Below are 12,546 nucleotides of genomic sequence, written 5' to 3'. Positions count from 1 at the left end.
TGATCTTGGGGTAGTGAGTTTAAGTCCCTCGTTGGGTGTAGAGACTACTAAAAAAAGAATGGAGAAAGTACCTATTGCATTCAAGCTCTGAGGCTTGTTTGGTAGGCTCCACTGAGATAACATGTGAAAGTGGTTTTGGGAAGTATAAAGCACTCCACAGTACTGTGGGGCCAATGCTAGAGAAGAAGGCAAACTTGCACAGTAATTGTCATTTAGATATTGGGCTCGTACTTAATGTGTATGCCCCACAACTGTGGGGCCACAATTGTATTTCATGGCTCCTTTGGGCTACATCTTTGATTATATTTAGAATTGGGATTCAAGCTGTCATTAATGAATCAAGAAACCAGTTTTTATTGGAGCCAAATGTATATATGAATAGTCGCTAGAAGCAGATTCTTCGGGCTTCTTCCTTCCTAGTCAGGGAAGTAGTGTGGAAGCAGGGTGGTGGACATTTTCATGGGGGAGAATTACTCTCTTGGGCCCTGAGGAGCCCTGAGACCACTTGAGCCAGTGGTAGAGAGGCTGGGTCAGAGAAGAGGCCTGTGTCAACTCCAAGAGCCCAGCTGCCCAGCAGTGACTGCAGGAATCTGTGGGCTGGTGGATGTGACCTATTTTTGCTCAGGTGAGAAATTTGTGGGGAGCTTTAGAAATTGATTTACGTCACCGTTGCCTTGATAATGGAGACTGTATCCAAGAAGGTGGTCCTTTTTGTGGGCATTGGGCCCGTGAAGGTGCTGATGCTTAGGCTTGGGATGAGCTGTGCTGAGCCAGGCAGTAGATAGGGAAGAGGGGTGAAGGGGATGGAGGAGGTGTATCTCCATGTGCAGCCAAGGAAGAGCAGTGTGGCCCTGCTGAAGCCTGGTGTTAACGGTATTCTCTGCATGTCCTTAGAGCCAAGCAGCATCCTCCATGAGGCCTGAGCTTGGAGTGCCTCCAGCCTGATAGCTGCCTGGATGGGCCCTGATGCCTGTGTACATAATTACAGGTCACTGAGCAGAACCACTAGTCAGCTACATCCCTCAAAAATGTCTAATTGTAGGCTACACGTATGAAAATATACAAGAGATTAGACGCATGTCATACCTCATTACAGAGAGCAATGGCATGAGTCAGATGTGACTTGGGTGGTTGTTAGTATATGAGAGCTGCTTGATGAGCTTGCTGGCTGGCCCAGAAGGATGAAGGAGGTGTATTCCCTGTGCTTCCCTTAAGAAGACTGGGCACTTAGGGAAAGGGGAGAGTGTAAACTTGGGGGCCATTGCTTGCTCTTTATATCCGCACTTATACATAAATGAGTGTGGCTGCCTAAAGGTGAATCTGATTCCTCTTTGGGAAATGTCTCCAGCACCAGTTTATAAACCACATTGGAAAATGTCACATTTAAGTCCCAGGACCGTTGGCATTTGTGAGTCTTTAACATTCCTGTATTTAACCATTTCTGACACTCCTGAAGTCGTGTGAAATATAGTAGTTTGTAGATGGTGGATCATCAACCTTAAAGATAAAACTTACCTTACCAGCAAATGAGGTTTATTCAGGAATAGCAGAGAATTGCAGTTCAAGACAAGCAAGGTATGGCAAAACCATAGGCAATTCCAAAGAACAAAGGAAAGGAACTTTTTTTTTTTTTGGAGAGAGAGAGAGAGAGTGTGTGTGAGAGAGTGCATGGAGTGGGGGTCTGTGTGATGGGGGAAGGGCAGAGGGAGAGGGAGAGAGAATCTTAAGTAGTCTCCATGCTCAGCTCCATCTCACAACCCTGAGATCATGACTTGAGCTGTAATCAAGACTTGGAGGCTTCACAGACTAAGCTACCCAGGAGCCGGGATGTTCTTTTCTTGAGGGAAAGGGGAAGTTGGGCAGGACTGCTATAGACAAAAAGCCCGTTGGAGTCAACTGGGGATTTCAGAATGTAGTGGCTTTTTATTGGCTCAATTGTGACAGCCTCTTACTGGCTGGGCTGTTGCTGGGGGCAGAGAAAAACCTTCTTTCCTCCTGCTGGGACAGGAAAGTAGCTAAAGTAGTATAGACTTCTGTTGGGCTTGCAGTTGTGAGGGCTCCCACTTCTGGCCTCCTGACTCCATTTTAAATTAGGTTTCTTTCTCTTAATTTTCACCCTGAGGTGAGTTTGAGGCATGGTGCAGCAAGGACTCAGGAGAGCAGGGTACTTTGTTGCAAGTCATCTCTCTTTGTGCCCAGTGTTGACATATCTGCTGAGCTCTATAGACCTCCATTCAGAATGATCTTTGCGTTTATGAGGAAGGTAAAATGCGTTAGGATAGGGATTCTCTTTTTTTCTTTTTAAAGATTTTATTTATTTATTTGAAAGAGATTACAAGTAGGCAGAGAGGCAGGCAGAGAGAGAGAGAGGGAAGCAGGTTCCCTGCTGAGCAGAGAGCCCGATGCGGGGCTCGATCCCAGGACCCTGAGATCATGACCTGAGCTGAAGGCAGAGGCTTTAACCCACTGAGCCACCCAGGCGCCCCTGGATAAGGACTCTTTTTTTTTTTTTAAACTTTAAAAAGCTTTTTTAGTATTTGGGACGCCTGAGTGTCTCAGTCCGTTAAGCCGCTGCCTTTGGCTCAGGTTATGATCCTAGGGTCCTGGGATTGAGTCCTGTATTGGGCTCCTTGCTCAGCAGGGAGCCTGCTTCTCTCTCTGCCTCTGCCTGCCACTCTGCCTGCTTGTGCGTGCACGCACTCTCTCTCTGACAATTAATAAATAAATAAAATCTTTAAAAAAATTTGTTTTTTTCAGTGTTCCAAGATTCGTGGTTTATGCACCACACCCAGTGCTCCATGCAATACATGCCCTCCTTAATACCCACCACCAGGCTCACCCATCCCCCAACCACCCCCCGCAAACCTTCAGTTTGTTTCTCAGAGTCCACAGGTTCTCACACTTCATCTCCTCCCTCTGATTTCCCCCAATTCACTTTTCCTTTCCTTCTAATGTCCTCCATGTTATTCCTTAGGCTCCATAGGTAAGTAAGACCATATGATAATTGACTTTCTCTTCTTATTTCACTCAACATAATCTCCTCCAGTCCTGTCCATGTTGATACAAAAGCTGGGTTTTCATCCTTTCTGATGGAGGCATAATATTCCATTGTATGTATGGACCATATCTTTATCTATTCGTCTTTTGAAGGGCATCTTGGCTCTTTCCATAGTTTGGTGATTATGGCATTTGCTGCTGTGAACATTGGGGTACAGATGGCCCTTCTTTTCACTACATCTGTATCTTTGGGGTAAATACCCAGTAGTGCAATTGCAGGGTCATAGGGTAGCTCTCTTTTTAATTTCTTGAGGAATTTTCACACTGTTTACCAAATTGGCTGCACCAACTTATATTCCCGCCAACAGTGTAAGAGGGTTCCCCTTTCTCCACATTCTCTCCAACATTTGTTGTTTCCTGTCTTGTTAATTTTGGCCATTCTAACTGGTAAGGTGGTACCTCAATGTGGTTTTGATTTGAATCTCCCTGATGGCTAATGATGATGAACATTTTTTCATGTGTGTATTAGCCATTGGTATGTCTTCCCTGGGGAAGTGTCTGTTCATGTCTCCTGTCCATTTTTTTGACGTGACTATCTGTTTTTTGAGGGTTGAGTTTGAGGAGTTCTTTATAGATTGTGGATATCAGCCCTTTGTAGTGTTGTTTGCGAATATCTTCTCCCATTCCGTGGGTTGCCTCTTTGTTTTGTTGACTGTTTCCTTTGCTGTGCAGAAGCTTTTAGGATAAGGACTCTTAATATGAGTCCTGTGGAGTAGCTTGTGAACCCCCTAAAAGGAAAACCCTAAAATAGTGGACAGAAACTTATGTTCTTACAAACTTCCCGTGGAAGTTCTTGGGGTTTATTAGATAACCACAGGTCTCTGGGACCTCCAAGTAAAGAACTGCTGTACTCTAAAAAGTGGAGATTTGGGGCAGTTTCCATACGCATCCCCCTTGATATGAAGTTTCTCCGGTACACTGGCAGTTACTGTTTATTCGGACCTAAGATGGTTTTCTCTAGTTCGTGGGGTTTTTTTGGTCATATGGCTCTGAATGAGTTAGCACCCTTGAAGAATGCAGATTTTCCTTCAGAGAAAATTCAAATCATGTTCCAAAGCCTCTGAGGGAAGTTTCCAAATGGGAGTTTCAGAAATGTTTTGAGAATGTATTGGAATAAACATTCAAGCCCCTAAGGACTACTTTGAAAAGGAGAATGATTGGTATATCGTGAGTCTGTGTATTGTGATTGTTAAATAATCTGCTTCATTACCTGTAGTTATAACTCTCTTGCCCTTAGCAGTTGGAACCAAGCCTACAGCCCTAGCACAAGCTAGACAAAGATGATCTTGGAATTATTTCTTTGAAAATTGGTCTGTAATAACTATGTTGTCATTCACATGTCCTCTAGCAGGATAAATACCCAAGGTCTATGGGGAAATTATAAACTCCTTAGGAGAAGTAAAGGCATCTGAAAATACCTCATGTTACCTAGCTGGACCATACTTACCTACTGTTGGGCTAAGGGAGCCCGGGTTCACACAGGAGCCTACTTTGTCTGGTGGTGGGGGGGGATGGGGGCGCTTTAATAAATACCCAGCCAGTTGCTCTGGTCTGGTCCAGCAACACTGTTGTCTCTGCATGAGGCCTCTCCCTAGCTCAGAAGGCAGCCTGAGCTCAGTCTAGATTTCTAAGCTTGTTAGTAGCAGTAGAGGTGGTAGGTAGGGTTCATCTGTGGCTTTTGGGGTCCTCTTTCCTCCCAGTTTCAATTTTTTTAGTCATCTCTAAAACCAAGGAATCTCAATAGGGAAGGGACCTTACATGTCCTCTGTGCTAAACTACAAAGCAGGGGGAAAGGGGAAATAGAATAACCTTTTCTACCTCATTCACTGCTGTTATTCCCCAGCATCTTAATTGAGTGGCATGGATTAAAAAAATAACCTTTTGAAAGAGTGAGCCCCTGTGAACACCACAACTTCCACAGACCATTGCTTATAGCTTCATTTGTTCATTTATTTGACAGCTATTAATAAGCACCTACTGTGTGATATTTACCCTAAGTTCTGGAATATACTACAGTGAACAAGACAGTCCTTGTCCTCAAGAACATAGTCTCAATGAAGAAATTGGGAATTAGAAAGAACTTATAGTCTTTATCTGGAATTTAGGAATAAAAAATTCTCCCTCATTTTGTCCATTCTAGATCTTCTCATGTCTGAGGTCTCTTTGGGGGCCATAGAAAACACATATAATCCCTTTTTCACATGAGAGCCTTTCAGAATTCTCAAGGCAATTACCCTCTTCCTCCATCCCGTCTTGTCTTCTCCAGGGTAAACATTCTCCATTCCTTTAGTCATTTCTCCCGTGACATGCCTCTGAGTGCCCCTTCCATCCTGGTTGCTATCCTCAGGATTCAGTCCAAACCGAGTCTGTCCCTTTGACAGCGTGGAGTCCAGAACTCAACACAGTATCCCAAACATTAAGTTCCAGAGACCATTCCAGCCTGGAGCCTTTCTGCATTTCCACTTTTCTCTGCTTGCTCTGGGCCCGGGTGATGGGAAGAGAAGGTCCTGGACTTGGCCAGACTGAGAACATCTTCATATTTGGCTGGCTAATCCTAAAAGTGAAAACTCCTTTCTTTTGTCTCCTTTTTGCCTTCACCCCTCACCCCTACCACTCTCCAGTTGATATAGACAGTCTGCATACAGCCTTGCTGCCAGCAGTTTGCCTTTCCTTTTCTGAGTCACCGCTCTTCATTTACAGGGAAATTAGCATGAAAAAGCAAATTCCAGTTCTGTAACTTTATTCTGTTCCAACCCTTTGTCCCATTCTGTATCCCAACCCCCCACCCCAAATGACAAAAGTTGAGTCTTGTGACATCACCATGGTTAGCTATTGTATCAACTGCAGTGATGTCACCAACTGAGGATTATGACTTCAGGGAAGAATGGAGGGAGGGAGTAGAGCAGGCAAGAGACTCCTTGGGAACAAAGGAGTTATTTTCGTGCAAATCTTCACCCAAAAAGCCCAGCTGGCCTTTCTGTGGATGGGCTGTCTGTCAGTGAAGCCCTCACTCAGATTCCCATTGCTCCCTCTCTCTGTGGATTAATGGTTTGATTTGTGGACATTGCCCAAGTCCGAGCATGTGTGGAAGTCCCCTGCCAGCCTGGCTGGCTTCTGGGCTGGCTTTGGGTTTTGTTCACGAGGTCAGTGCTGAATAGAGGTTTTTAGGGAGGGAGTTCAGAGGAGATCCTGGGAGCCTGGGGTGAAGCTGGCACAGATGTGCCCTGGTTCTTAGCTGAGAGGGAGCTGGTGTGCAACCACTTCTCTTCAGGCATGGGATGGGGTGGGGGGGTGGGCAGCTGTTCTGTCAGCCGCTGTGTGCCCGAGTGTGCCCTTCATAGACCTGAGTGTTCGCTGCCTGCCTCCTTCTGGGACCGGGTTGGGCCCGCCCTGGGAACTCCTCCTTGGCTCCTTGATGCAGAGATGCCTGCTGCCGAGCTTCCCAGACTTTCTCAGTTCCTGGGCCCGTGGCGTTTCAGTAATGTTTTTAATTTAATTTAATTCTAACAGTGTCCATAGGCCAAAAGAAACACCTAAGCTTCATTTGTGAAGCATTTAGGTCTAAACCATCTGGTAAGAGCTTATATCATAACAACTGAGTCGTCATTTGAAAAAAATTATACACATAAATTGAAAGGAAAAATATTTGTATTTCATTCTTAAATTATCACAGTTACTAACTAATGGGACGGACTGGGCCCTATACAACATCTCACTTCTTTGTATGGGGACAGATCGAGGCTGTGCTTGCAATGAACATGGCATACTGTAGGAACTTGTAGAATCACTATGTTGTACACTGGAAATGCAACATTTTACTATAGTAAAAAAAGAATACATCGTGGAATCAGAGTGAGTATTGCCATCCTCATTTCCTGTTCTATATTGCTTTGCACAGGGTACTTGCTTTTTGTCAAGTACTGATAACCCAGTTTCGCAAAGAAATGACATCACTGAAAAGAATGTAGTGCAATCTGATGTTAAAAGTGTGAATTTGTGGGGTGTCCAACAAATGTTAAATACTGCTCTGTTTCCCTCAAAGAATTAAAATATTTTGCAGCACCCCTGTGAGTTCATTGTAGTGCTCTAGGGTCCCATAGCACACAGTTTGAGAACCACAGACCTGCAATCAACAAGTAGCACTTGCTTTGTTTAAAGGAGGAAAAAGAAGCAAATTCTGTCCCCATCATGACTCTGAAAGAAATTGGACAGATGGGTGGACAGAGTCCCCATACCTGCCGTCTCTGCTCCAGTGTGACTGCATTTTAGGGGAAGGCCTTTCTTTGACCAGGGTCTGTGTTTGTGAGAGCTTCCATCTCTCCATCTCTAGGTGGGGAAGAATGATGAAGAGAAAAGTTCTAAAGAGCAGCACTAGAGGAGCATTTCTGATATTTATTTTGTGTTGATTCCAGGCCCTCTGAACTAAATGGCTTAAAGAAAAATGAGGTTTTAACACCAAGAGTTTGAGGGGGACCGTATGTGGGACCTCTGCTAATATCCTTTTCTAACTCTATCCAGATAATCTGGGCTGCAGGGGTATACTTGGGATGGAGGATGGCTTCTTGCCACAAGAGATGACAAATACCAAGGGACAGACATGCTCTGGTATCAATTATAGAACTCAGTGCCAAACTCTCTAGACTCCGGTGTCTGCCACTTTCTGTGAGACCCTGGGCAAATTTCTTAACCTGAGCCTCAGTCTTCATCCATAAAATAGAAATACTGACAGCTAGATTAAATGAGATAAATGCATGGGGCGCCTGGGTGGCTCAGTCAGTAAAGTGTCTGACTTGGGCTCAGGTCTTAATCTCAGGGTCCTAGGATTGAGCCAAGGGTCAGGCTTCCTGCTCAGCGGGGAGTCTGCTTCTCCCTCTCCCCTTAACCCTCCCCCAACTTGTACTCTGTTCCTCCTTGGTAAAAAAAAAAAAAAAAACCTTAAAAAAAAAAAAAAAAAGAAAGAAAAAAAAGAAATAAATGCATGCATGGAGCCAGCAGAGCCTGACAGTATATGTGTACTTTCTTCTACTACCTTCCAAAATTGAGAAAGGGCTGTTCTCCAAAGGGAAATTCAACCCTATAGATCTGGCCAAGATCTGTAGTATGAGAGTGACTCTGTTTCTTCTTGATAACTTTGTATATCTGATGTTCCCAGATCTGCTGAGCCCTGTAACCCGTGTACCCACTGTGTAGGTCCCTTTCTTACTCTCTAAATGGCATTTTAAAAATGAACAGAGTTCTTGGGGTGCCTGGATGGTTCAGTCCTTAAGTGTCTGCCTTTGGCTCAGGTCATGATCCTGGAGTCCTGGGATCAATCCCCACATCAGGCTCTCTACTCTGCTAGGAAGACTGCTTCTCCCTCTCCCACTCCCTCTGCTTGTGTTCCCTCTCGCTGTCTTTCTATCAAATAAATAAATAAAATCTTAAAACATAAAATGAACAGAGTTCTTATTTAATGTAGCTGAATTTATCAGTGTTTTTCCTTAGGTTATCATTTTTTGAGTCCTGTTGAAGAAATCTCAGCCTACTCCAACGTCTGTCTCCTTGGCTTTTGCTTGAGGTTTTTCTTCTGCTTTCAGTGTTCCTCGTCTGCGTTCTTTATCTTTCTTTCCCAAGGCCTGCAAGACTCAGCCCAGTGTCACTCCCTGTCCCTTCCGGAAGCCCTCCCTGAAATCCATTCTGTCCACCTGATTAGGTGTCTTTCTCCTTGCTCCCAGAGCTCTGTGTTCATACTACTTTCACAGTTCTTGTTACATTGTACCAAATCCTTTTCAGTCTAACTGGGGCAGGATGGCTTGCTGTTCAGAGGCAAGAGTAAATCACAGTAGCATGGGGGCTTGGCTGGGAAGATGTTCTCAAGGGGTTTGAAGAAGTAAATGAATGAAAGCCTTGGATGCCCACACCTGTCCCTTTGCTCTGCTTTTCTGACAGTATTTCCCACCCTTCTTCAACCTGTTTCCTCTTTTGATGAGCATAAAGATATTGTGGGCAGATTGTGAATCCCTTAGCGAGTATATTCCTGATTGAGAGTTAACTACATTACAGTGCCTCAGACAGGGCTGATGAGTTGTATCCAAAACAGTAGACATCAGAAAAGGAAGGTCCTGTAATTCTTTAAGATCCACAGAAAGGACACTTGCATTTTACAATTGGGAAATCATTGTAATCTTTGCAGAGAGCAATTTCAGGTGAGTTTTTGGGCTGAGCCACCCCTGGGCTGAATCTTTTGGCCAGTCAGAAGACTGTCCCCTTTTGAGTTTTCTGAGTGGGTATGATTTTTGCAGGTAGGTCAGACTGAACTGGGAAGACTGGTGGGATTGGAAGATGGGCCTGGATAACAGATCCCAAAGCTGTTAACCCTGCCCAGGGAGAGTCACTCTAAACTGGTGGCAAATAGACCAGAAAGTGGGGAATAGGAGTGCTGAGGGGCAGCAGGATGGAGGAAGGTTTTTTGTTTTTTTATTTTTCTTTTTTTTTTTTTTAATTTTAAGATTTATTTATTTATTTGAGAAAGAGAGAGAGCACTCATGCAAGAGAGCATTGGAGCGGAACGGGGAGTAGGAGAGGGATAGAGAGAATCTCAAGCAGACTCCCTGCATGAGTGTGGAGCCTGATGGAGGGCTCCATGTGGGGCTCAGTCTCATGACCCTGAGATCATGACCTGAGCTGAAATCAAGAGTCTGATTCTTAACCCACTGAGCCTCTCAGCTGCCCCTGTTTTTTTTTTTTTTTTTAATTTTATTTTTAAGTAATCTTCACACCTGGCATGGGACTCAAACTCACAACCCCAGATCAAGAGTTGCACATTTTACTGACTGAGCTAGCCAGGCACCTTGAGGAAGGCTTTTTGGTAAGAATTTTGTTAATATTAATTTTTTACAATGTGGTTAGGGAAGTCCTCACTAAGAAGGTGGCATCTGACCAAAGTCCTGGAGGAAGAGGGAGCAGGCTTTCTCAGGGGTGTGCCCTAGTTACAGGGCATGGCAGGTATGAAGGCCCTGAGGTAGCACTGTGCCTCATATGTTTGAGGAAGTAATAAGGGGACAGTGGGACTGGTTGGAAAGAGTAAGGGGAAGAGTAGTTGAAGTTAGGTCAAAGAAATCATGGGGCCTCAGCTGATCAGGGCCTTGTGATTCATTGTAAAGACTTTGGCTTTTACTTGGAGTGATTGGGAGCCCTTTCAAGGTTTTCAGCAGAGAAGTGACAAGATCTGCACTAACGCCAGTGGTAGTTTATTGAGGGTGTATTGTGTTAGTTTCCATTTTCTCAGTGAAACCGGAAGCAAAATCAGCTAGAAGAATAAGGACAAGGAAAAAATTTGAAGGCTGAGAGTTGGGGGAAAGGTAACCCATTGCCTAGAGACCTCAGATGTGTTCCTCTTGGTTCTGAGTGGCCTCTGTTTTTGGAGATGGCGTCTAGTTGGTCTCCATATTCTCATTATAGAGGTGGGGCGTTCTCCCCATGCTACAGATAGGAGAATGGCAATATTGAGACTTGCCCAGTCCCTTTGGCCCTTACTACTTCCTAGTTGCCTTCTGAGAAAGTTGGCTTGTGGATGGTGTGTTTTTCAGAGCAGGGCGGCATCTTGCCATCAATCAGGTTGAGTTCAGCTAGATTGGAGAACGTGGGAGGGGTGAGAAGGTGGTCAAGATTCAGGATCTGGAAAGGCTTCAGAAAGTTGACATTTGAACCAAATATTTAAGAAAGAATGGGGGAGGAGGACATCAAGTTAGAAGGAATCGGTTGAATAAAACCAATGAACGTTCCTGGTGTGTGCAGGAAATGACAACTAGTCTGCTGTGGCTGGCTGGAGGGAAGGCGCTGGTATGAGGTAGGGGGTGCGGCCTTTTAATCAACATCATGATGATGGACCCATAGGCTCCTCTCACCAAAGTGAAAGAGGGCAGTGGTTAGCCCCCAGGAGCAGGGCTCCTTGTGGGGCAAGACTCTGTTCTACTTTCTTTTTCCACATTTGCCAAGTCATTGGACAGAGTAGGCTCCGTTGTCCTGGCAGAGTTGAGTTCAGCTGCTTGCTGAGAGGCTGAGTTTGCAGACTGTGTCTGGGTTTTTAAAACTATCTTGGAAGCCACCAGATTTCCTTTGGCCTGGAATTGCCTCACAAGCCCTCACCCCTTTTCAGGCTTTCAGGAAACATTTAAACCCAGCTTTCAGCCTCCACACAATCTGTACTGAAGTGGAGAAGGACCATCTGGCAGGAAAAAGGACAAAATGGTTGAGGTTGAAAACCCAAACTTATAGGCCTCTTTGAAGAGGAGGGTTGGGAAAGAGGATGTGGGAGTGATAAATGGACAGTGAAGAGATGGAAAGAGCTTAATTTTTTTCTGATTATTATTCAACAACAACAGAAAAAAAAAAAAAAAAACAACAAAAAACAAACCCATCTTTTTCCGTGGCTGGTTGAGAGGATTTCAGCCTCATAAGGGGCCTGTAAAAACAAACCAAATCTCAGTTCCTCTCCACTTGACCAGGCTCATAATCCCCTTGACATTTTTGCTTGAAGGGCCTTCTGGACCTAGAATCCCAGAACTTGGGGCTGGAATGGAGAAGCTCCAAGGTATAAGGTATGTAGAAATAGTAAAAGAGAAACAGGGTCTGGCATTTTGGAGGGAAGCATGGGATAGAGTGGAGAAAATCAGTCCTGGCTCCCGTTCTAAAGCTTCCATTGCCCACCCACCCAACCTCCGAGCCCACTTTGTCCCCTTTCCCTTGGAAACCCTTGCTTTTAGTCACAGCAGAGCCAAAGATAGGTTGTGCGCAGATAAGCAATGAGAAATGAATTGGGAATGGAGGGGAGGAGAAGGGGGATGAAGGAGGAGAAACCCATATGAATGAGATGAAAGCAGATTTCCCAGGAACAGCCTCTTCTTGTGGGTGTGTTGGATGAGAACCAGCTACTGCAGCACCGTTCCAGAAGGTAATAGTGACGTTGTGAGAGGATTGACTGAAAGCCCCAAGGTGGACAAAATCAGCTGAGGGATGGGAGGAGGAAAAGCCTTGCCATTGACAGTCCAACTGGGTGGCAGCCACGGTTGGAAAACTCCCTTTTCACAGTTTTATAGCAGCTGTGACCTTGGGAAGAGGAGTGCACTTTAAAGGATACGGCCAGTGTGGAATTTCTAGGACCCCTTATCACCGTTGCTTTCAACTCTTTAGGGATCCTCTTTTGTCATCAGTTAAAAAGTCAGTTGACATTAAGTTGAGGACCTAGGGAAGAGCTAAAACTGCCCTCTAGCTTTCTCAGCCAGGTGGGGACAGAGGGGGCCAGCATGGTAGGAGAGCGGTGTGGCTGAACAGCCTAGGAATCCCAAACAGCAGAGGCTGAGCCTGTGAGCTGTTAGTCCAGGCAGAGCCAGGAAAGGGAGACACAGCCCTTGCCACCTTAGCCCAAGGCCAGGACATCTGCCAGAGAGAAGGGAAAGCTCAAACACTCACACGTTTGAGAACTCTGGTCTGGGTGGTTAAAAGGAACTC

At 45.1% G+C, this 12,546-nt stretch overlaps 1 protein-coding gene across 5 annotated transcripts in view; it reads left to right on the top strand.

The window, feature by feature from the left end:
* Window positions 1–12,546, top strand: part of DENND2B (DENN domain containing 2B) — a 148,368-nt gene that overhangs the window by 76,768 nt on the left and 59,054 nt on the right. Inside the window, exon 1 of one of the 5 annotated variants that reach the window (XM_032853417.1) lies at window positions 6,000–6,200. The exons of the other annotated variants lie outside the window; for them this stretch is intronic. The gene's annotated coding sequence lies outside the window, so the exon portion shown is untranslated. Of the gene's footprint in view, window positions 1–5,999; window positions 6,201–12,546 lie in introns of those variants that run through there. 5 annotated transcript variants of the gene reach the window in all.

This window comes from Lontra canadensis, unplaced genomic scaffold (assembly GCF_010015895.1).
Source record: "Lontra canadensis isolate GAN:19392208 unplaced genomic scaffold, GSC_riverotter_1.0 scaffold7, whole genome shotgun sequence".
Taxonomy (NCBI): domain Eukaryota; kingdom Metazoa; phylum Chordata; class Mammalia; order Carnivora; family Mustelidae; genus Lontra; species Lontra canadensis.
Note: the sequence above shows the minus strand (reverse complement) of the source record. Positions and strands in the feature narration are given on the sequence as shown.